Below are 26,423 nucleotides of genomic sequence, written 5' to 3'. Positions count from 1 at the left end.
GAATTCACGTCAGATGCTGCTGTGTATGCCAAGTCAGAAGGAAGGCAGGAAACCTGGAGACCCTTATGTGGAGGACTTTAGCCTGATAAGGAAAGAAATTGGAAGATTTGAAAATAAGGTAAGGATCAACAATGTGAGCAAAATGACAGGATTAGCTAGTTACAGGTAGATGATGACAAAGTAAAACAGGTGTCCAACACATTTAAAGAGGCAAGGAAGACATTCTTCAGAACCCTGCAATAGGCCAGTGAGATGAAACTCAACACCCCTGAAAGAAAATGCTGGAGAGATTTTAAGAAAGAAGAAGGAATTATAGGCATTGGTGTTTGAAATGGGCTTTACAGAAAGGAAATGTAAACCATCTCCTGAAGACCTGGCAGGGGGTCTTTTCCCATCTTGGTTGTAAATGTCCCCACCCAAGTTAGGCTCCTACTCTCCCTCAGAGACTGGGACACAGGGACACCAGGAGGATGAAATTTCAAATGGATGGGGCCAGGTCCTTGAGACAGTTATTCTCTGGGTCATAACACTGGTAAGAAGCTTTTGAGGAGACTTATATAGATTTCAAAAGTGCAGAGAAAGAACCTGCAATTACTATTTACATTTATAAAAGAAATGGTCTAAGGATGGAAGACAAAGGCATGTTGTCAGGAAGAAACTGTGTAAAGGTTAGGACTCTGAGGGAACATTAAGGCCTCTAGTTCAGAACAAATCTGCTTTCTGCACAGTGGAGGGAAACACAACTAAATCTCTTTTAGCCAAGACACAGTTGACATCTTAATCATTTCCAGCAATTTATAAAGAGGTGCAATTTTCCAGCAATTTATGAACAGATGCAAAGTAGCTGAGAGTTCCTGAACACAGCCAGGATCTGATCTCCCAGAATACTGTGCTTCTAGAGTTCTCCATGGAGACATTACATTGCTCTCTACAGTCACCTTTGTTTTGACCACAGGTCACCTCCAAGGAAGAAGAGTATTCTTCATCCTACAGCATGGCTGGTGTCACTGGATTTGGCCTGATTAGTGACCTAAGTGCAGAGGAAATGACATTTACCACATAGTTTGGTCTGATGCAGGTTTTTCTATGAAATGGAAGATGGGAGTTCTAACAGCCTCTTATGGTTAGGAAGCCTCACCCCCTAGCATTGGGTAATGCCCTCATCTTCAAGAGATTCCAAAAAACCCCTCAGGTCAAACTTAGATCCATGAAAGGTGAGGTCATTTCTAATTCTTTGGGCATCAGTCTGAACTAGGAAATTTGAGCCAAAGCCTTGGTTGTATTACTAAGCTTTCCAATTATACCCTATTAAAAAGGAAGACAGAGTCCTATTTACTTTATGCAAATAAGTCTATAGCCATATAAATAAACATACTAAAAAAGACTTAAGAAATTTTTTGAAATTAGTCAAACAGGGAGAAAAAAAGATCAGTGTTATTACCCCCATGGGCGTCCTCCTGTCCATTCCCATTGCCAACAGCAGTGGCTGGGCATCCACTACATGTCCCCCTGGAGGAGGGACAGAGTTTGGATTTATGAAAGCTCATCACGTGCACCCAGGGTAATCACACAGCCCCTGCCATTCTCTTGAAAGACTCGGTTTCACCTCCACTGTGGAGATGGTACAACTTAGACCACACAGAGGTGGGATCTGGTATAGACTATCACCTTAAGTCAACAATAATGACAATATCAACTCTCTTTTTTGTGCATTTATTGACTCAATGCAAATCTTCTAAGGACTTTCCACCCTCACAACAAATCTATTTAAAGGGCACAAAAGATTATTCAGAGTTTAGTTATATATAGAAGAGAAGGAGGGTCACTAATATTTTACATCCAGCTCAACTGGCACACTTTCAGATCTTATGGGGTTGGACACTTCACACTGGTAATTCCCAGCATCCTTCCTCCTGAAGGGGTCTATGCTGAGGGTTCTGTCGTTCCAGGACAGCTTCATCCACTCCATCAGCCGCAGATTCATGTCATTGAAGAACCACTGGGTGGAGACTGCATTTGTGTAGCAGGTCAGGACCATGGAACCCTTATGCTCTCTGAATGTTGTGTTTGCTGGCTAGGAGGGTGGGCACTCTCACTCGCTCTGTGGAGAAACAGAGGGCATGGCTAATTAAGAGTGGGCTTGGAATCTGGGCAATGCTAGCTCCTCAGATGTCTTAGCCACTCAGAGTCCACTGTGAGCTCTGTAAGGTCACCAGAGGATGGTTCTGATCTCCGCAGAAGGACAATTGTCTTTGTTCACGGGACGATGTGTAGGGCAAGTGTTTCAACTCTTCTCTGAACCCAGATCAGTTATGACCTGTTCCCATAGACATCTTTGTAGTATCAACACAGGGAACCCTTTCACAGCCCACTTGTCCTAAAACCTCACCGTAAGGTGGAGTTCTCCTCTCATGAGCTTTTACTGACCCTTTCCTACAAGTTCTTTTGACTTAAAAATTCCATGTATTTTGGGAAAGGCAATCTTACCACTTCTGCCCACTACTAGGGCCAAGGGAACTTTACAGACTGGGAAAGGGCATTTAACTATTGTTAAATAACTCATTAGGCAATAAAGATGGCCCAACCCAGTCTTCATCTTGGATCTGGATAAGTTCCATCTACAGGATTCCTCAGTTTGAACAGGACTTCATTTCCAGACCTGCTGAATTCTTATAATGGTAAAAGAAATCACTAAAGAGAAATGGTTATGAATTTAACAAATGACAGAAACTTTAGGAATAGGAGGAAATTACTTAATGTGGAAAAGACCACACATAAGAGTCCAGAGTTAACACATTACTCCACGGAGAACCTCTGAAAACAGTCCTAAGATCATGAATAAGACAAGGATGCTGTTTTTCCCCTAATTCAACTAGTCAGGAAAATCAGGCAAGAAGATGAGATAAGTGATATCCAATTTAGAGAGGAAAAAGAAAATATCTTTTTTAAAAAGACAACATAATCTTATTGTAGAACACCGTGAAGAATTCACCACATACATACCTAAAACAACTATTATAACTAATAAAAAAGATGAAGTCGCCAGAGACAAAATCAACACTCAGCATCATTTCCATTCTTTAAACAGAAATGAACAATCCTCAAATAAAATAAAGAAAACAGTTCCATTCTCTGTATCATCCAAAAGACTAGATGCTTAGGGTTAAACATAATGAGGTGGAAGATGAATACACTGAAACTACCAAACATTTCTGAAAATAAAGAAGAAACAAATAACTGGACAGACATCCATGTTCATTGATTCCAAGACCACCAACTATCTACATACTTGAAACAACCCCTATCAAAATCCCAATTACTTTTTTTCAGAAATAAAAAAAATTCCACCCCAGAATTTATGTGGAATTTCAATGGATACCAAATGTTTGCAACAATCTTAAAAAGGATGAATTGAAATTGGAGGTCTCACTGTTACCAATTTCAAATCTTACTACAAAGGGAAAGTAACCAAAATAGTTACACTGGCATAAAGACTTCTATTTGTCAAAAGACACAATCAAATGGTTTTGATAAAGGAGCCAAGACTGTTCAATGTAGAAAGGACAGTCTTTTCATCAAATGTTATTGAACAGCAATATCTACATGTAAACAAATAAAGGGGACCATTGCTTATCCCATACACAATAATTCAGTCAAAATGGATTGAATCATAAAGGTAAGAACTAAAATTATAGGACTCTTTAAGAAAACATAGGGGTAAGCAGTATGACATTGGATTTGGCAGTGATTTCTTCAATATGAAACTAGAAAATGAGGCAAGAAAAGATTAGATAATTTAGATTTCTGTCAAAATGGAAAACTTTTGTTCATCCAAGGACACACTCAACAGAGTGGAAGGTGATCTGTGGAATGGTAGAAAATACTTTGCAAATTATTAATAGCATGAAGGGTTAATATCCAGAACATATAAAGATCTCCTACAACTCAACAACAGCAACACCAAATAAACTGATTTAAAAATGGAAACATTTCTCCAGAGATGATATACAAATGGTCAACAAGCCCAGGAAAAGATGCTCAACATCACTATCATTAGAAAAATATAAATGAAAACTCTCAAATTTAATGCTAGTAATATTGAGTGTGGGTAACTCCACTGAGCAGGAAATAGGAGAACACTGCCCTGCGGGACACTTGAGTCCTACAAGCCTTCTTCAATCAGAGTTGACACCTCTCACCTCGCAGCCAATATAAAGGAATAAGGCAGGTCTATGTATCACAAGACAAATGCCTGGGGCTCTGAGCCCTCAGAGAACGTAAATCCTTTATTTCTGGGAGAAAGCACAGCCTTTCTCAGGAGCCAAGACTGTTCAATGGAGAAAGGACTGTCTTTTCAACAAATGGTGTTGAACAGCAATAGCCACATGCAAACAAATGAAGGGAATCATTCAATAGATTAGCAAGGTTTGGTAGTGGAAAAACAGAAAACAGAGAGTTAGAGACACCCCCTCCCCCAATAATCCTCACACACCTCTCATAGTTCTTCACTAACCAGCTAACTGCAATTTTTTTCTAACTGCACAGAACTTCATTGCCCAGCCGAGGTGTGTTTCTAAGAGGCACCATTTCCCAGGACATCTTAGACTCTAAGACTTAGAGACTCAGATTGGAGCAGAAATAAAACAGGGGACCAGGATCAAGTCTGTGGTCAGTAGACTACTCAGACCCTGGGGCCAAGAGCTGGGTCAGGCTTTCCCAGGTGAGTGTGACTGACATGAGCCAGTGAGCCAATAAATGATAGAGCAGATCCCAAGGAATGAGCTAGAAAGAGTGAAGGGACAGGCAGGATCTGATTGTGGCAACAGAACCATATGCTTTGTCCTTGGTCATTAAAGTCATTCTCCCTCTGCTGAGGGCAGGAGAGGTTTGTGCAGATGCAGAAGAGGTGATTGATGGCAAAAGGGGAGCATGGATTACTGACATTCTGACTCTTGTGGACCATTTGTGTTTGGTTGTTATGAAATAGAAATTTGGAAAGATCTTATAATTCCCCTATGTGCAAAAATTATTATTAATGCCCCAGAGCCTAATAGCAATAGCAAGAAGGCCTATTTCTCTAGAGAACAGCAAAGGGTATGAGACATGGGTCTCAACTCGAGGAGTGACAGGGAACCTTTCCCATGTGGCCAGAATTCCAAGGACTCTGCATCCAGGTTTCAGCCTCTGAAGAGATTTTAGGTCATTCCTTCCTTCGGTAGCCATTTATTTCTTCCTAATTCATCAAAACAACCGAGTGTTACATCTTGATCCCTTAGCTGGTTACAGGTGTAAAATGGGGAGCGAGCAGGCAAAGTCCTTTCCTTTATATCCAGTGAGAATGACACCAACACATCAGGAAACAAATCAGTGGTTTCACCTCCAGTGCAGGGAGAAGTGGATCAGGCACCTGAGGGGAAGGTCTAGGTGATCCCAGCACTGACTGATTGTTACTGCAGGTAATTTGGTTCTAGAGTACAAATAAATTAATTCTCCATTTGGTGTTATTTTCTAGACCACAGTCTCTCTCTCTGAACTGGGGATGTCTAAGGGAAGTTCTACCAATGTTTGCATTAGGTATTCCTCTGGGATGGAGGAGAGGTAATGGCTGCAGACAGACCTTGAGTCACTCTCATGGTCTGTGTGGCTCTGCTTTAGTGACTATATCTCTCTGTGCATTGGTTTCCTCTCAATGCAGTACGATGAACATTTGACTGCCAGGGTGTCAGTGTATTAACAATAAAATATTCACAGGATCTGACTAAACATTGGCACAGGGGAGCTGCTCAAATGAGGGACATCTGTTATTTATCAACTCCAAGAGAGAACCTCCTGGGCTGATCCCTGGTGGATGAGGAGCTGCCAGGAGCATCTTTCCTCCTTTTTGTTCCCTGTGATTCTGACCTTTCTCTGGACTCTCCTAAATGTTTCAGTGTAGTTCAAAAATGGCCTGGTGACCTTGTCCATCTGTGCTAGCCACACACAGTCTCAGGTGAAGCACCACCCCTTTCCAGATATGGCTCATGGGCCTGAGCTCTGGCTTCTGAGCAGCTCAAAAGCCTTGTGACTCAGACACCTGGGAAACCTTTGCACCCACTCAGCCCTTCCCAGGAGGTTAACCCCAACCTGACACAGGATCCCCAGGGTCCCTGGGGCCAGAAACCCTAGGGCATGAGTTTGGGTGGAGCTGCCAAAGCTGAGCTTCTTTATGAGAATTGCAGGGGGCTCCTCAGGTTGGGCCCTGGTTTAGCCCTGCAGGGTCTTTCTCAGGGTCACGGTCATGGGGAGGGGCCGAGGGAACTGGACTGAAACTGGTGCTCTCTACTGAGCGACTCCCATCAGACTGGTCCTTCTCTCTATGGAGAATGTCTGCAGGCTAGAATCCGGGAAGGGAACTCTGATCTTAGAAGTTTGTCTCCACTGTGTGTGTCCTGCACTAAATGCCCAAACCCAACCTGGGAGATGATGCAGAGGGGGATGGAGGCAGAGTCCAGGGCTGTCAGTCCTGCGTGTTCACCCACCCAACACTCAGAGGTCAGAGAGCAATCACTCACTGTATACATTGAGCCATCCAAATCCTATTTCTTTTTTTGAGCCTCAAAAGTAGACTACTACGGTGTAGATTCCTGTTTCCTTCAGGGTGACCCTCTTTAACTATAAGGATCCATCAGAGTTTATTTGCTCTCAACCGCTGTATGCACACCATGTTCTATAAGTTCTTATGTGCAATGCAAGACTTGGAATATTATGTCTGTAGTTTGCCCCTTCCCCCCTGTACTACATGAAACCTATACAATCGGGAGGTATATTGCGGATATGTAGAATCACATCCTTCCCTTCAGCAGCATTGGTTGACACAATAGTGAGTTGGGCAGTGGTGGGAAGTCTCCAGAAATTTAAGAGTGAAACTAGGAGGGAAGAGAGAAATTGATCAATATTTGGATGTATATGTTGGGATGTATATGTGGGGATGGATTTGGAACAAGTTTCTTCATCTCAGCCTTGGTGTGTGTGTGTGAGTGTGTGTGTTTGCCTGTGGTCAAGGTCAACAGCAGGACCACCAATACTTCAGCACCTGTGAACCTGTTACTTTTTCTGTTTCTCAGTCTCTTTTCCAGGTGTCTGTTTGGCTCACTCACTCACTGCCCTCAGACCCCTGCTGACACTTAGGGGTGTCCATGGGAGGCACCTTCATGGAACACTTCCCTAAAGACTCTGTTAATCACTTTCTGACCTGTCTCTGCTCTATTCCTTTTATAACACTTATGGGTACCTGACATCACATGTAGATATTTTCTTATCTCTCTCCACCCACAGAACGTGAGCTCCATGGGGACAGGGACTTGTCAGATCTTGCATCCCCAGTGCCTGCAACAGGCTGCAAATACCTGTGGGTGAATGAATGTTCCCAGAGTCCTGCACCTCTTGGGGTGTATTTCTTCTGAGGCTGGTGGTAAGGATGATATTTAGCACCCCTGATTAAGTTTTTCTCTGGTGCCACCTGAAATAAATTGTTATTATTATGGTCACTGTCCAAAATTCAATACTCAGTGATGAATAACTTAGGAATTAACAGCAACTGAAGTTTACCTGTCCCACACCACTTCTAGATCATGAGATTTCCCAGATACCTGTTACCCATCTCCCTTACCCATCCTACTCTCACCCCCTGTCCTCTCCCCTCAGGTCCACACAGAAGCCCTCCCTCCACTCTCAGAGCGCTGTTCTCCCCAGGAGACCCCAGCAAGTCCCCGTCTTTACCCCTTCAGTCCACCCTCCAGGGATTGTTCCTTCCTTACCGGCCAACAGGTGCCCCTTCCAGGGGACAGGTCCTCTGCAGACAGGGGCTGAGAGTGACTCCATGGTGTCTGCTGCTTGCCTCTATGAGAAGAACTTGGATTACAGGAAAGCTCAAAGGCACCACTGTAGAAGCTGGTGGGATCAGCTGTCCCTCTTCACTGTGCACTGGGCCTCCTCCTGGTGCAAGATCACTTACCTGGTCAAGTGGACCAGGGCAGAGTTTTTGCCAAGGAACCACCACCTACTCCCCTGATTTTTGGCACCCTTTCCCCTCCTTCCAGCTTACCATCCCTCTTAATTTGGGTTCCCTTGGAGCTGCTGAGGTATCTGAATACACACACACACACACACACACACACACACACACACACACTTACATGCTCTGTTTGGAAAAGCACCAGCCTGGGACATCCAGGTCATATGCATTCCCCATGTCTCCCAATCAAGTGCACAGTAGCCTCCCCCACAGCCCTCTCTCTTTCACATTTGACTTTTCCCTTCAAAGCAGGACTTCTGAGGCCACCTCAGGAACTCTTGTCACAGGGATGTCACCACCGCTGTGCATCGGATCACCTGTGAAACTTTGTAAAGTTTGCGATGCCCAGGTGACACCATAGATGCTGCTTCAGCAGCTTTCCAGCTAATGTGGATGCCCAACCAGGATGAGATCTGGTGATGTGGTGATGGGACACCACTCCCAGTGTCTTGTGCACAGGGAGGGTCTCCATATCCTGTTAAAATGCAGATTCTGACTCTGCAGGTGTGTGGTGGACCAGAGACTCTGAATCTGATGAGGTCTCAGGGAAGGTGGGTCTTACTGGCCTGTGGAGCCCACTTGCAACAGCCAGGCTGATGGGGCCACGTGTCCCCTGAGAGGATGACCCTCTCATCACAGCATTGGCCTCTGCTGTGTCTTGGCCTTGGGTCTGTCAGCACCACACAGAGAGCCCAACAAGCCCCAAAGTGGGGATTATTTCTGTTTGTAACACAGAAACCCAGCTGGGCACCTTGTGTGCCCCGTGTTCTCAATTGCGCTGGGAAGCTTAAATTTCCTCCCAGCAGGAAGGCCACAGAGGTGACTGTGGGTGTGAGAAGGGGTCAAGCTGGGTGACAACTGCAGAGGGGACCCTCCCTCTATCTCAGGTTGTCACCAGCCTGGCCTTTGCTTCCAGGGACAGAGACCCAGGACCAGGAGTCTCAGGAGGCCCTGCAGTTCCTCGGAGTGAATGGGAAGGTGTCCTGCATGTTGTGGGAAGATAGGACTGTGTGGGAGCGCAGGTGGCTGTGGGCTCCCTGGTCTTCAGGGGTAGTTTCTGGGAGACCCTCCCTCTCTGTTGGCTGAGCCTGTCCTGGTGCTCCCTGACCTCGTGGCGGTTTCTGTCCTCTGCCTGGTGGAGTTTCCTTTCATTACCCCACCTTGTTCATGGTGCTGACAGGCATGAGACAGGGAGCAGCAAATAGAACCCTGAGAAAGCAGGTGCTCTTGGGCCTGTTAAAGTAAGAAACTTCTCAACCTGTGAAGATTTTCATAAGTTTATTTGAACCAAGCTAACGTCATATGCCTGGAACAAGATATCAAATCCTGAGCTTGGCAGTTGTGCAACTTATTTTATACATTGTAATAAAAAAAAGTAGATGAAAAAAGTTGTGTGAAATCCATTAGGATGTGAAGAAATCTCTAGAATTGATAAATAGAAAAATGGAGAAAAACATTTTTTTTTTACTTTGGTGGATCCAATATAATTAATATTTACAGCACATAGAGAGGTTATGCAAGGGAACAGGTAACATAAGATGTATGTTATCTCATATGCTGGTCCCACAGTCTTTGCTTTCAAATCATCCTGCAAAAAAACAACTACTCTGATGTGTCAACGGTATGGCATCCAAGATGCATAAGAACAGGGAACAGGGCTCACTTAACGTAAAGTCTGACCTTTGGTAACGTAGCTGTAGCCCTGGCACATGAGTCCCTGACATCACCTGCCCTGTTAGAAATTTGTGATCAGACCATCCTGTGCAGTTATTTTTGGTCACTGAGCTCCTCAGGACTGCCATGTGACCCGCTGGGCTTGTCAGGCTTATTTTACAGCCCCTTTTTATTGTTGTTGTTGTTTTATTCACAGTCCCTAGAAGTAGTAGGTGGGATACAGCAGTCATGAGGGCGGATTACAAAAGCATCTGTGGGAGCAGGGAATGGAAATCAGGCTCCTTCTCCAGCTCCTTAGGCAAAACCAGGTTCATGTGTGAATTCCCTGTATTGTCTGTGTGTTTAAATGTCGCCCCCTGGAGAGCAGAAGGAGACCTGCAGCCAATGTCAGGTGCTGCACCAGGGATGCTGACCAGAGAATGAGAGCTGACCCTGACACCTGGGCAGAGGTGGGCTCTGGCCTTCAAAGTGAAAGGCCAGTCAGTCAGGGTCTAGTCACTGTGGGTCCCAGGCCTCCTGACGCCATCCCAGAGCAGGGTGAGCCCAGTAAAAGGACAGGATCTGGGGCTGCTTCCATCTCAGAGGGGCTGAGGGTCCAGAGAATTGTGAGTCCAGTGTCATGAGAACTGTCCCTCTGGTGGATGTGCTGTTTCAGGAGGAACTCTCTGTCCAAAAGGGTTCAAGAACAGTACCTGGTGATGTCCCTTCTGAGGTTTTTAGTAGAGTGTGCCAAACTGGAGGGCTGATTCCCCAAATGGCCTGTGTGTCTCCATTTTCGCCTTGGGGTGTTGCATCCAAGTCGCCTGTGTCCCTGTCCATACTCTGCTGTAGTCCTCCCCACAGGGCCCAGGATCTGAAGCAGCTCCACTTGGTGTGTCAACCAAAGGAGCTGTGGGTCCCTCTGTTAGGGGAGGGGAGGCCCCTGTGGGACCCTCAGTCCTCTGAGATGGAAGCAACCCCAGATCCTGGGTTTTCCTGTCCCATCTTTTTGCGGAAGTTCCCCTTGCTCCCCAGGATATCATGGGTGGTTGAGATGTTCAGGAACTACAGACATGTGTCCCACAGACCAGGAACCGTGGTTTTGGAAGTCATCCCCGGATTCTTTGGAAGTCAGTGTGAGCTCTCTTTTCCCATGGTAGTACCTCTACCTGGGGTGAAAAGTCAAGAGTGTCTGCCAAGTCAGGGCTCTTTGAGAAGACAAAGGACACAGGCTGCTGTCCAGGCCCCAGGAATATGAGACAGCACTCAAAAGGTGGAAATGGGGAGGGCTGTGATTTTCTGAAAATGAAGGAAGGTCTGACTCTTCACTCTTAGTTGGTCCTATATCCCACCCCCCTGATAGTGTGAGGGGGAAAAACCCATCCCTGGCTCATCTCCACACACTTGTGGCCTCCTCCCATGCTGACACCAATGTCTTTGTGCGTATAAGGAACATAGTTTGACCACTAGTGTCACACAGGGTGACAGGATTCCATTGGATGGTTTCTCTCATCCATTTAATGAGTGTTCACTGAGCATCTGTGATTTGTCATACCTGGGATGGGCCCTGGGACCTGAGAGAACAGGACATACGTGGGACCTGTGCTCAAGGAGTTTATCTTGTAACAAAGAGAGGCTCTCAGAGAAATCACAGCACTAAGGAGTTAATTATAATCCAGAGAAGGACCATGAAGAAAGTGTTGTACGTACTTGAGTATCAGCTTGTCTGGGGATCACAGAGAGCACTTCTGAGAAAGTGACCTCTTGACTGAGACCTGAAGCATGAGTGACCATTCACCCTTTGGACAGAGGGTGGTGGGGAAGAGCTGCCTGCAGAGGACTGGACTTTGGTGGGCAGATGCCTGGCTGGATGGAGGAGCTTTCGAAGTCCAGTGTGGGCAGTGTGAAGAGTGAGAAAGAATGTGGACTGAGTAATGCTGGTGAGGTTGGACCCTGCTGGGCTGTGGGTGCTGCTGCGGTGGGGTCAGCAGAAACCTGAGGGGGCTGCAGGCTGTGGAATAGCTCACTCCCATTTGATGAACAAGCTGAAATATGTGTAAGAAAAAAGTCACATTACAGTTTTGACTTTTCTATTCAACTTATACTTTAAGCAATATTTCATATGTGTAGAGTAAAATTTTAACATATTTATTGAGTTTTAGTTGGTATGAAATAAACTTACCATATTGAAAGTATACAATTTATTAAGCTTTGCCAAATGCATTCACCAGAGAAGTTGTTACAATGAGAAAAATGAACATGTTCTTCACTCTTAAAGCCTCCTTGGGTCCTCTTATAATCTCCTCCCTCTGTCTGTCCTCCACTCCCTCCAACTCTTATTTGCTTTCAGGCATTATAGATGAGTTTGCATTTTCTGCAGTTTTCATAATTTGAACCATATAATGTGCAATTTTGGGCGAATGTTGGCTTCTAGAATCAACGCCATTATCTTGAAATAGTTGTTTCCTTTTTAATCCCTCAGGTCTATTCCATGGTAGGATGCACCAAACTAGTTTAGCCATTCGCCCATTCATGGACATTTGTGTTGATTCCCATTTTGGACTATTTCAGGTAAACCTGGCATTAACATTTGTGCAGAAAGGTCTTTAGCACAGAATTCGGTGCTTGTAAAACCAATGAAGGGCCAGAAATATGGAAGTCAGGGAGTTGACACAGGAAGTCTGGTTTTAAGGTCCCACTGCCTCAGCCCCACCCACAGGCAAAGAAACACCTGCACCTTCACATAAAGCTCTGTCCGCAGAGCCCACAAATCAGGAGCAGGAATCACAGTCCCTTCTCCCTTCCAGAGTCCAAACTACACACAAGTGCATGTCTGAGGCTGACATTAATTCATACCTGGATTCCCAGACATTAGAAGTGGGAAGGGTGGTATTTAACCTTTCAGCACCTTTGGTATAGGAGGAAATATAGAAAGGGTTGGAGTATAGATGTCACATGCCAATAGATAATACATGGCATGGTTGAGTCCACTTGCAGGCTCTGTGACTCTGGGCAAGTGATCTCACCTCAAAAAGCCTCAGTTTCCTCATGTGATTTCATAGAAAGATATTTCCTGGTTCTTAGAATAGAGCAGTTTAAATTCCTGAAATTTTCTGAGTGATATGGGCAATAAGTGTGTCTTTTGTCCTGATGAGGCAACTCCTGACAGGCCTCTGGATAATTGCAGGCTGAGGACAGGTTGCCATAAAGGCAAATCTTGATTAGAAGCCTGGAATTTTCAGCTGCCAATGTAAGAAACATTTAAACCTGTAGAGAATTTTTATGAGTTTGAGTCATACTGACGACAATTGCCAGGATGCAGAATCTTAACGAAAAGCGGCAGTTTTGCACTGTATGTTATACATTACAATCAAAGCAGGAGGTATAAGGGGATAAATAAAGTCCATTGGTGATATGTTAGGAAGGTGGGAGAAAGCAAAACAGGGAAATCTCTGAGAATGGATTGAAAGTAAAACAAATAGACACATACTTCTTTTGCATTGGTTGATAGAGGATAGTTAGCAGCTAACAATTAACATGATGACAATAGCAATGAGGGGTTCTGTGGCTTCTCGGCTGGTCCAGTGAGGGTCTGGAAAAAAATAAAAAAAATTTCCTGATATTCCAAATGTAAGTTATCTCAAATGTAAAAAGACAATAGACATATTCTGTTAATATAAAGATTCAGCTTTGTTAGGAAAAAATACCTAAGATATAGTTACCCACCATGATTCAATTTTAGTTAGAAAGTTGTCATTTCAGGCCATCCTTTGTGGTTACTTTAAGTCTCTGATTTTGCAAATCATACTATGCAGGCCTCCTCTGAGCTTGTCAGATTTAGTATGTGGCCCCTTTTTCATTCACACCTCCCCCTTTGGGTCATAAATCAAACGAAACGATTCACTGATGACCAACCTTTTGGTTGGAAAATGAGGTCCCATGGTGCTAGAAAGGCTCATCATTGGGAAGTCTTAGATTATCTAGCTGAACTATGGACCATTGGGGATAGGGCAAGACTATAACCTGGGATGGAAGTCAAGGTCAAATTTTCTCAAAAGTGAAAAACAGGTAAATGGGAGCCAGTCAGGTTCCACGGGTCTTCATTAAGAAAAACACTTTGTCCCTGACCAGTGTTGCTAAGTGATTAGAGTATCAGCCTGCAGTTCCTGGTCAAGGTCACGTGTCTATGTTGTAGGTTCATTCCCTGGTCCCAATCATGATGCATGCAGGTGACAGCCAATTGCGTCCCCCTCACATCGATGTTCCTCTTCTTCTCTCTTTTTCTCTCTCCCTCCTTCCTCCCTACTCTCTCCCTTCTACCTTTCTAAAAATCAGTGGAAACAATATCCTTGCGTTAGGATTTGAACAAACAAAAAAATTAATAAAAAATAAAGAAAAACATTTTGGGTCGTTCCTAACCTATAAGCTATCGTGATCCACATTTTGCTGTCTGTCTCATTTCTCTGTATTTTTCATCTATTATCACATTTGCTTATAGTCTGAGGGCACACTATACACCTCTTCAATTTTCACAATTTGATCATGAAATGGGTTCTCATTTACAATGGTCCACTTATTTCCCATTGGAAACACTCAAGGGTCATTCATTATTAATCTGATTCCTGCTGGTTGTGCAATTGGAACTGTAATCATATTTGGGGACAAGGCTGTAAGAACCCAATGGTGTATATTACAATTATCATCTAAAAATTTCATAGACCAGGAAGACAGTATGATTATCAAAAGTAAATTTCCTGTGCCTCAGCTACAGTTATAGAGGACCATTTTTTTTATAGCTACTTTAGCTTCATTTCAATTAATATGGTTAGTAGTCTTTGATGGGTTAGGGTATAAGCATATCCCCATAATTAGGTTCTGGCATTTCTACATAAAATTTCTCAATATTCCTTTTCCACTAACCTCTACAGCTTCCCTTGTTTTCAGTTTGCCTCTTTTTACTCATTCAGAAATAATTAACTTGTTAGGTCAAACTACTTACTTTTAACTTCTCTTAAAAACACCCAGCCTGGCTGGCATGGCTCAGTGGTTGAGCATCAACCTATGAACCAAGAGGTCACAGTTCGATTCCCAGTCAAGTCACTTGCCTGGGTTGTGGGCTCAACCCCCAGTGTGGGTCGTGCAGGGGATAGCCAATCAATGATTCTCTCTCATCATTGACGTTTCTATCTCTCTATCCCTTTCCCTTCCTCTCTGATATCAATAAAAATATTTTTAAAGAACACTCCCAGATACCTTTCCTCCTTCTGCAATAGCATTCCCTCTACATTTCAAAATGTTATCAGAAATAAAACCAGGCCCTATGCGAATTTGCCTAAGACCAGCTGGTAGTGTGCAGGTACTTGACTTCATGCAGGAAAGATTTCAGAATATGAGTCCAGGTGATTTTGAGACTACATTTATTAAAGCTGGGGGCAGTGACACAAGGAAGGGCCTGGGATACAAGAAGGATTAAGAGAAAGACAAGGTGTGCCAAAACCGGTTTGGCTCAGTGGATAGAGCGTCGGCCTGTGGACTGAAAGGTCCCGGGTTCGATTCCGGTCAAGGGCATGTACCTGGGTTGCAGGCACATCCCCCGTGGGAGATGTGCAGGAGGCAGCTGGTCGATGTTTCTCTCCCATCGATGTTTCTAACTATCTATCTCTCTCCCTTCCTCTATGTAAAAAATCAATAAAATATATTTAAAAAAAAAAAAAGAGAAAGACAAGGTGTGGATGCTCTGCTCTCTAGAAACTTTATGGGACAGAAGTGAGCCTATGCAAGGATGCTGTCAGCTCATTGGAGAGTCAGAGGCAAGGAGACTTGGGGACAAGTTCAGGGGGTTAGCCCAAGATGAGCTAGTGCTGCCTATTGTTCCCCTGGTTGCAAGTCTCCTGGGTATCACTTAGGGTTTAGATGACAGAAAATTCACTGGAAAAGGAGATTTGAGTGAGTGTGTCCCAAGGGGATTTTCTTTGTCTTGAGGGGTTCTATTTCTTTTCAAAGGTGGGGACTTAGAGGAGGTCTCAGGAAAGATCTCAGTAGAATATTTATCAGCATTTCCAGGTTTGCACTTTCAGATCCTGGTCTCCACTGATTGGTCAACAGCAGGACAGGAGGTCTAAGTCACACAACCAATGGTATGCCAGGGAAGAAAAGGCTACCCTGAAGGCAAGGTCTAGGAATAGTTTTGCCCTTTGCTAGGAATCCAAGGCTTTCTGCCCTGGTGACTTTCTGCATCTGACTGTAAATTGCTAGGTCCGTTTATTCAGCTATCTGTCTCAGTTTCCCCATTCAACATGCCAAGGAATATTCCTAACCTCTTACTATAATTTGACTACATTTCTTGTAAATGACTTTCAAATATTTCTGACAGACTAGTGATGTGTCAAATTTATCAGAAACTAATATTCTTAAAATGGAAGGCTTCTAGTAAATAAGATTCTTATTTGTTTTTCTTAAAGGTTCTTTTTTATACAGGACAAAATTGTTCCAGTTGAGCTAGAGTTGGCAAAAAAGAGGGATATTCCACAGAATAGAGTCATCCATGGGGTTAACAGTCAGTTAAACCTTAGGTGGAAAATGGAAGGATCCGGGAAAGACTCCAGCTTACTTAACCCCCTCACATAGGCCCTGGATCTAAAGTTCTGGAACCCTGTTCCTGTTCTCACCTCAGGAGTCATGGGCTAGGAGAGGTATGTGAACTCCCTCAAAAGAATGAGTACAAAAAGATTGAAGAAGAAAGTAACAAAGCAATTGCATCTTTAAAGATCCATTCCCTTTCTCAACAGACACACATCAGGCCAGAAAAGAATGGACAGAAATTTACAAAGTGATGTAAAACAAGGGTCTAAACCAAGAATACTCTATCCAGCAAGGCTATCATTCAAAATTGAAGGGGAAATAAGAAGCTTCACAGACAAAAAAAGGCTAAGGGGGTTTATCACCACCAAGCCAGCAATGCCCGAAATGCTAAAGGGACTGGTGTAAAAAGAAGAAATAAAATCTAAGAAAGAACACAGGCACAAAAAATAAAAATGGCTACAAACAAGTACTTTTCAATAATAAGTTTAAACATAAATGGACTAAATACTCTAATCAAAGACATCAAGTGGCTGAATGGATAAAAAAACATGACCCATCAACCCGGAGGCAACGACTCTAAAGCAGCGCAACTGCAAGAGCCCAGAGGAGACCTGCATCCCTCCACGGAAAGCAGATTCAAGCAACAGCGGCCTCCTGATTACCACACGCTCTGCCTGGGGAACAGTTGCTGTGTGTGAAGCCTCCCTCCACCAGCCAGAAGAGCCACCACAACTGTGAACAGCACCCACCAGAGGCTCTGCTATCAACAGAGGAGCCGCTGCTACCACAGCCACCCAAGGAGCAACCATATCCCGAGGAGCCACTGCCACCCAGGGAGCAGCCACTGCCACCCAGGGTCCAGCCACTGAATGACTCAAAAACTAGTCATGTCAGTGAGATCAAACATGGGTAGACAAAGAAACCCCCAAAGGAAAGAAAAGGAGGACTCGCCAGAAAAGCAGCTAAGTGAGACAGAGATATGCAACATGACGGAAAAAGAATTCAGAATAAGGTTCCTAGAGTACATGCACCGGATGTTCAAGAAGCAAGAAGAAACAGATGAAAAACTCAACTACGTATGCAAGAAGCTAGAAGAAACAGATGAAAAAATCAACAACTTAAGTAAGTCCCAAGAAGAAATGAAGAGCGACATAGCTGCAATAAAAAACACCATTGAAAGTATCAACAGTAGACTGGGAGAAGCGGAGGACCGAATCAGTGAATTAGAAGACAAGGAAGCAAAACACACTCAAACTGTACTGCAAATGGAGAAAAAAATTAAAAGACAGGAGGAGAGCCTAAGGGAGCTTTGGGACAACATGAAACGAAACAACATACGAATAATAGGGGTGCCAGAACAACAGAAAGATGAACATGGATTAGAAAACCTATTCGAAGAAATAATATCAGAAAACTTCCCTGAGGTGAGGAAGAAAAAAGTCACACAAGCCCAGAGAGTCCCAAACAAGGTGAACCCGAAAAGACCCACATCAAGACACATCATAATTACCATGGCAAATGTTCAGGATAAAGAGAGAATCTTACAGGCTGCAAGAGAGAGGCGGAAAGTAACATACAAGGGATCTCCCATTAGATTATCAAATGATTTCTCAACAGAAACACATCAGGCCAGAAAAGAATGGACGGAAATCTACAAAGTGATGCAAAGCAAAGGACTGAATCCAAGAATACTCTATCCAGCAAGGCTATCATTCAAAATTGAAGGGGAAATAAGAAGCTTCACAGACAAAAAAGGGCTAAGGGAGTTTATCACCACCAAGCCAGCCATGCAAGAAATGCTAAAGGGACTGTTGTAAAAGGAAGAAATATCAAGCTCAGAAAGAAAACAGCCACACACACAAAAAAAGAAATGGCTACAAACAAGTACCTTTCAATAATAACTTTAAATGTAAATGGACTAAATGCTCCAGCCAAAAGACATCGAGTGGCTGAATGGATAAAAAAACATGACCCATATATCTGCTGTCTACAAGAGACCCACCTCATTAGAAGGGACTCACACAGACTGAAAGTGAAGGGATGGAAAAATATCTTTCACGCAAATGGAAAGGAAAAGAAAGCTGGGGTAGCAATACTTATATCAGACAAAATACATCTCAAAGTGAAGGCCATAACCAGAGATAAGGAAGGCCACTTCATAATACTAAAGGGATCAATACAACAAGAAGATATAACCCTGGTAAACATATATGCACCCAATGCAGGAGCACCCACATACATAAGAAAACTCCTGGAAGATATCAGGGGAGAGATCGACAACAATACAATCATAGTAGGGTACTTTAATACACCACTGACATCACTGGATAAATCCGCTAGACAAACAATCAGCAAAGAAACAGCAACCCTAAATGACTCACTAGATCAGAAGGACTTAATTGACATCTTCAGAACACTTCACCCCAAAGCTGCGGAATATACATTCCTCTCAGGTGCTCATGGGACATATTCAAAAATAGACCACATATTGGGTCACAAGCAAAGTCTCCACAAATTCAAGAAGATTGAAATCATAAAAAGCATCTTCTCAGACCACGATGGCATAATGTTAGAAATAAACTACAATAAAAACAACCCAAAATATTCAAACACTTGGAAGCTGAATAGCATGTTATTAAATATTGATTGGGTTACCAATGACATCAAAGAAGAAATTAAAAACATCCTGGACACTAATGACAATGAAAACACAACAATCCAAAACCTCTGGGACACAATGAAAGCAGTCCGGAGAGGGAAGTTTATAGCTCTACAGGCCTATCTCAAAAAACAAGAAAAAATGGTAGTTAATTATCTAACTCTACAACTCAAAGAATTAGAAAGAGAGCAACAAGAAAACCCCAGAGTGAGCAGAAGGAAGGAGATAATAAAGATTAGAGCAGAAATCAATGAAATAGAGACCAAAAAAACAATACAGAAAATCAATGAAACCAAGAGCTGGTTCCTTGAAAGGATAAACAAGATTGACAAACCCCTCGCCAGGCTCACCAAGAAGCAAAGAGAGAGGTCCCAAATAAACCAAATCAGAAATGATAGAGGCAAAATAACAACAGACCCCACAGAAATACAAATGATTGTTAAACAATACTACGGGCAACTCTACTCCAACAAACTAGACAACCTGGAGGAAATGGACAAATTCCTAGAAAAATACAACATTCCAAAACTGAATCAGGAAGAATTTAAAAATCTCAATAGGCCAATAACTATAGAAGAAATTGAAGCAGTTATCAAAAAGCTTCCAGCAAACAAAAGCCCAGGACCAGACGGCTTCTCAGGGGAGGTTTACCAAACTTTCAAGGAAGAACTAAAACCTATCCTCCTCAGATTACTACAAAAACTTCAAGAGGAAGGAACACTTCCAAACACATTCTATGAAGCTAGCATCACCCTAATTCCAAAACCAGGTAAAGACAACACAATGAAAGAGAATTACAGGCCAATATCCCTCATGAACATAGATGCCAAAAGCCTCAACAAAATCTTAGCAAATCGGATCCAGCAGTACATCAGAAGGATCATACACCATGACCAAGTAGGATTTATCCCAGGGATGCAAGGATGGTACAACATCCGTAAATCAATAAACGTGATACATCACATAAACAAATTGAAAGAAAAAAACCACATGGTCATATCAATTGATGCAGAAAAAGCATTCGACAAAATCCAACACCCATTTTTGATAAAAACTCTCAGAAAGGTGGGAATAGAAGGATCATACCTCAACATAATAAAAGCCATATATGACAGGCCCACAGCCAACATCATACTCAATGGACAAAAACTAACACCATTTCCCCTAAGAACAGGAACAAGACAGGGATGCCCACTCTCACCACTCCTGTTCAACATAGTACTGGAAGTATTAGCCATTGCAATTAGGCAAGAAGAAGAAATAAAAGGCATCCAAATTGGAAAAGAGGAAGTAAAACTGTCCTTATTTGCAGATGACATGATATTATACATACAAAACCCTAGAGACTCCATCAAAAAGCTACTAGACTTAATACATGAATTTGGCAATGTAGCAGGATACAAAATTAACCCCAAGAAATGTGAGGCATTTCTTTACACCAATAGTGAACTTTCAGAAAGAGAGATTAGAAAAACAATCCCATTTACCATCGCACCAAAAAAATTAAGATACCTAGGAATAAACTTAACTAAAGAGGTTAAAGACCTCTACTCAGAAAACTACAGGACGTTGAAAAAAGAGATAGAGGAAGACATAAACAGATGGAAGAACATACCATGTTCTTGGATTGGTAGAATCAACATCATTAAAATGTCCATACTACCCAAAGCAATCTATAAATTCAATGCACTTCCCATTAAAATACCAATGGCTTTCTTCAAAGATCTAGAACGAACTCTCCAAAAATTTATCTGGAATAAAAAAAGACCCCGAATAGCTGCAGCGATCCTGAGAAAGAACAAAGTAGGTGGGATCTCAATGCCAGATATCAAACTGTATTACAAAGCCACTGTTCTCAAAACTGCCTGGTACTGGCACAAGAACAGACATATAGATCAGTGGAATAGAATAGAGAGTCCAGAAATTATCCCGAACCAATATGCTCAATTAATTTTTGACAAAGGAGGCAAGAACATACAATGGAGTCAAGACAGTCTCTTCAATAAATTGTGTTGGGAAAATTGGACAGATATATGCAAGAAAATGATTCTAGACCACCAACTTACAACATACACAAGAATAAACTCAAAATGGATAAAGGACTTAAGTGTATGACAGAAAACCATAAAAATTCTAGAAGAATACAAAGGCAAACAAAATCTCAGACATATGCCGGAGCAATTTCTTCACTGATACAACTCCTAAGGCAGTTGAAACTAAAGAGAAAATGAACAAATGGAACTACATCAAAATAAAAAGCTTCTGCACAGCAAAAGAAACCATCAACAAAACAACAAGAAAACCCACCTCGTGGGAAAACATATTTGCCAACGTCATATCTGATAAGGGCTTAATCTCCAAAATTTATAGGGAACTCACACAACTTAACAAAAAGAAGATAAACAATCCAATCAAAAAATGGGCCAACGATCTAAATAGACACCTTTCAAAAGAGGACATTCAGAAAGCCAAGAGACATATGAAAACATGCTCAAAGTCACTAATCATCGGAGAGATGCAAATCAAAACAACAATGAGGTACCATCTCACACCTGTCAGAATGGCCATCATCAACAAATCAACAAACTACAAGTGCTGGAGAGGTTGTGGAGAAAAAGGAACACTTGTGCACTGCTGGTGGGAATGCAGACTGGGGTGCAGCCACTATGGAAGGCAGTATGGAGGTTCCTCAAAAAATTGGAAATGGAACTCCCATTTGACCCTGTGATCCCACTTCTAGGAATATATCCCAAGAAACCAGAAACACCAATCAGAAAGGATATATGTACCCAGATGTTCATAGCAGCACAATTCACCATAGCTAAGATCTGGAAACAGCCTAAGTGCCCATCAGTAGATGAATGGATTAGAAAACTGTGGTACATCTACACGATGGAATACTATGCTGCTCTTAAAAAGAAGGAACTCTTACCATTTGCAACAGCATGGATGGAACTGGAGAGCATTATGCTAAGTGAAACAAGCCAGTCAATGAAGGAAAAATACCACATGATCTCACACTTTCATGGATAATTAAGACCATTACAAACTTTTGAACAATAATAGATACAGAGGCAGAGCTGCCTCAAACTGATTGTCGGACTGCAGTGGGAAGACCAGGGAGGGTTTGGAGACTGGAGGGAAGGGAGTAAGAGACCAACTGAAGGACTTGTATGCATCCATATAACCATAACTAATGGACATAAGACACTGGGGGGTAAGGGAGGGCAGGGGCTTGTTAAGGGCGGGGCGGGGCGCGGAAAGGACACTTATGTAATACCCTTTGTAATACTTTTAGCGAAAAATAAAAAAAAATAAAAAAACATGACTCATACATTTGCTATCTACAAGAGACCCACCTCAGAAGAAGGGACTCCCACTGACTGAAAGTGAAGGGATGGAAAAATATCTTTCAGGCAAATGGAAATGAAAAAAAAGCTGGGGTAGCAATACTTATATCTGACAGAATAGACCTCAAAGAAAGTGAAGGCCATAACAAGAGATAAGGAAGGCCACTTCATAGTATTAAAGGGATCGATACAACAAGAGGATATAACCCTGATAAACATATATGCACCCAATGTCGGAGCACCCAAATACATAAAAAAACTCCTGGAAGATATCAAGGGAGAGGTCGACAACAATACAATCATAGTAGGGGACTTTAATACAACACTGACATCACTGGATAAATCCTCTAGACAAAAAATCAGCAAAGAAACAGCAATCCTAAATTACTCACTAGATCATATGGACTTAATTGACATCTTCAGAACATTTCACCCCAAAGCTGCAGAATATATGTTCTTCTCAAGTGCACATGGGACATTTTCAAATATAGACCACATATTGGGTCACAAGCAAAGTCTCCCCAAATTCAAGAAGATTGAAATCATACCAAGCATCTTCTCAGACCACAATGGCATAATATTAGAAATAAAATGCAGGAGAAACCAAGATGGCGGCATAGGTAAACACTGGAAATTGCTGCCTCGCACAACCACTTCAAAAATACAACTAAAAGACAAAACAGACATCATCCAGAACCACAGGAAGGCTGGCTGAGTGGAAATGCTACAACTAGAAGGAAAGAGAAAAGCACTGAGACTCAGAGGAGGTGCAGAAGTAAAGTGCAGAGGTACGGAGGCACACCCAGCAAGGGCTGGCAACTGAGGGCATGGTTGTCTTTTTCAATCGGAAGGGAGTCTGAAGCTCCTGACTACTCTGATCTCCAGTTCCTGATGAGTCTCTTGGGACCCAGACTCATGCGGGGAGAAACTGGACTGTCTGGCATTGGGCAGAACTCGAGGACAGCTTTCTCTCAGAGGTGCTAGCAGTGATTACCGGGACACTGAGATGCGGGGCCTCTTAGGGTAGGACTGGGGAGCAGCTATAGCTGCTTACTCTGCCCTCTTGATCCCCTGAAACCCCGCCCCACACAAGCTGTGCACAGAGACTATTGCATATGAAAGGCCTGGCCCTTTGCAACCTGAAAAATACCTAACAAACTGCAGCTGAATCAGAGAGATGCAGAACTTCCAAAAGAAGTTCCAAGGCCCCACAGCAGCATGCATTGCTTCACAGCTGGGCCTCATCTGGGCACTTCCAAACCCAAACAAAGAAGAGGAATATCTCCATAGCTCCTGCTGGGTAGTCTCAGGCAGAGGCTAAATTAGCACCTCCTTAGAGATCCAAGAGTCAGTGTACCCAGTGGTCAGAGTGGGACCATCCAGATTACAACTCCTCAGATCCATAAGGGACACACTCAGGGGGCAGACTCAGTGAGCACCAAAGCCCCACTGAAGCAAGTCTTGCCCCAGAAGAGTGTCTCCAGCTTAGAAGTTCTCCCACTGCAGGCACAGCTGATTCTCACAGCCAATTGGCCTAGAGGTCAATTCCTCCCAGTGATACCTACAACAATCAAGACTTAACTACAATAAGACTGTGCACAAAGCGCACACAGGGGTGCACCAAGAGTGTCCACCTCAGGCAATTGGGCAGGCTGAGCCACTGGGCTCTATAGGACACCTAACACAGAAAGCCACTCTATCAACACAGGGAAGCATTAAAAATGCGGAGACAAAGAAACAAGTGGCAAATGACAGAAATGGAGGAAAGCAAACGACTGGATAAGGAGTTCAAAACCACACTTTTAAGGTTTTTCAAGAATTTTCTAGAAACCACCGATAAATTTAGTGAGGCCCTCAAGAAATCTAGTGAGACCCTTGAGGTCATGAAAAAGGGCCAACTAGAAATTAAGCATACAATGGCTGAAATAAAGGATATTATGCAGAGTTCCAACAGCAGACTAGAGGATCGCAAGAATCAAGTCAGAGATTTGAAATACGAAGAAGCAAATATCACCCAACTGGAAAAACAAGAAGAAAAAAGAATCCAAAAATATGAAGATAGTGTAAGGAGCCTCTGGGACAACTTCAAGCATACCAACATCCGAATTATGGGGGTGCCAGAAGAAGAGAGAGAGCAAGATATTGAAAACCTATTTGAAGAAATAATGACAGAAAACTTCCCCTACCTGGTGAAAGAAATAGACTTACAAGTCCAGGAGGTGCAGAGAACCCCAAACAAAAGGAATCCAACCAGGACCACACCAAGACACATCATAATTAAAATGCCAAGAGCAAAAGACAAAGAGAGAATCTTAAGAGCAGCAAGAGAAAGACAGTCAGTTACCTACAAGGGAGTACCCATATGACTGTTAGCTGATTTCTCAACAGAAAGTATGCAGGCCAGAAGGGAGTGGCAAGAATTATTCAAAGTGATGAATAGCAAGAACCTACAACCTAGATTACTTTACCCAGCAAAGCTATCATTCAGAATTGAAGGTCAGATAAAGAGCTTCACAGATAAGAAAAAGCTAAAGGAGTTCATCACCACCAAACCAGTATTATATGAAATGCTGAAAGGTATCCTTTAACAAGAGGAAGAAGAAGAAAAAGGTAAAGATACAAATTATGAACAACAAATACACATCTATCAACAAGTGAATCTAAATATCAAGTGAATAAATAATCTGATGTACAGAATGAACTGGTGATTATAACAGAATCAGGGGCATAGAAAGGGAGTGTACTGACTATTCTCAGGGGGGAAAGGGGTGTGGGGGGTGTGGGAAGAGACTGGAAAAAATTGTACACCTATGGATGAGAACAGTGGGTGGCGGGGGTAAGGGCAGAGGGTTGGGTGGGAACTGGGTGGAGGGGAGCTATGGGGGGGAAAAAGAGGAACAACTGTAATAATCTGAACAATAAAGATTCAATTTTTTTTTTAAAAAAGAAATAAACTACAATAAAAACAATCCAAAAACACTCAAACACTTGGAAGCTGAGTAGCATGTTATTAAATATTGATTTGGCTACCAATGAGATCAAAGAAGAAATTAAAAACATCCTGGAAACTAAAGACAATGAAAACACAACAATCCAAAACCTATGGGACACAATGAAAGCAGTCCTGAGAGGGAAGTTTATAGCTTTACAGGCCTACCTCAAAAAGCAAGAAAAAATGATAGTAAATCATCTAACTCTACAACTCAAAGAATTAGAAACAGGAGGAGGAGAAAATGGCGGAGGCTTAGAAGGACGTGTTGGTGCTTTGTCCCGGACCAGATAGGGGCGAGCAGCTGAAACGGGTAACAATCAGCCTGATCAAGCTGGGGAGGTTCAGCTGAGAGACAGTCTGCAGCCAGGAAAGACAGAAAACTCCTAAAAACTGCGGATGGTTAGAGATTGAGGCTGAAACCTCCCTCTGGGCGCCAGCGCAGCGGCGAGACCGCGCCATCTCAGGCAGTGGTTACAGGCATCCAGAGATTGGCTACTAACCCGGCGGCTACTAACCCGGAGGCAACGATTCGCAAACAGTGCGACTGCAAGAGCCCAGGGGAGACCTGCACCCCTCCACGGAAAGGTTAGACTTACCTCAAAGGTGCGGTTCGCAGTTCAGGTTGGAGCGAGGAACGCGCGCGCGGGCGCAGGGGGAAATCTGCGTCCGCCAAAATCCGCGCTCTCCAAAATCCGTGCCCATAGAGGCCAGCGTGTCTCGCAAGTGGGGAGGGCTCCCGCAGGGCTGCTGCCAGAAGGTAACACTATAAATGAGCCCATAGTTGGACTGGATGCAAAAGGGCTGCCTCAGAGTTTCCCTGATAGCCGGCTACTTGTTGCCAGGGTCTTGAGCGCGCGCAGACACTCCGTGCGGTTCTGGAGGGTGGAACCCTGCGAGTTCGAACAGCCTCCCAGGCTCTTGTTTGCACACTTCCTCTTACTTCTGTGAGTTTGATTGTTGAGCCCAGTCCATGTGAGTGCCCAGTTGGGGTCACTAGCAGAGCTTGTAGGGGAAGATTGTTTTTGGGGAGCCTGGGAACCACCTCTGGGCGGAGCTGGTTCAGGTACAATAGACAGCTCCTGGTCAGAGAGAGCTTATAGCCTCGGAGGTCAACCCAGACACACTGCCACCCAG

Source organism: Myotis yumanensis, unplaced genomic scaffold (genome assembly GCF_028538775.1).
Source record: "Myotis yumanensis isolate MYYU_CA2020_CCGP unplaced genomic scaffold, mMyoYum1.0.hap1 SCAF_18, whole genome shotgun sequence".
NCBI lineage: Eukaryota > Metazoa > Chordata > Mammalia > Chiroptera > Vespertilionidae > Myotis > Myotis yumanensis.
Note: the sequence above shows the minus strand (reverse complement) of the source record.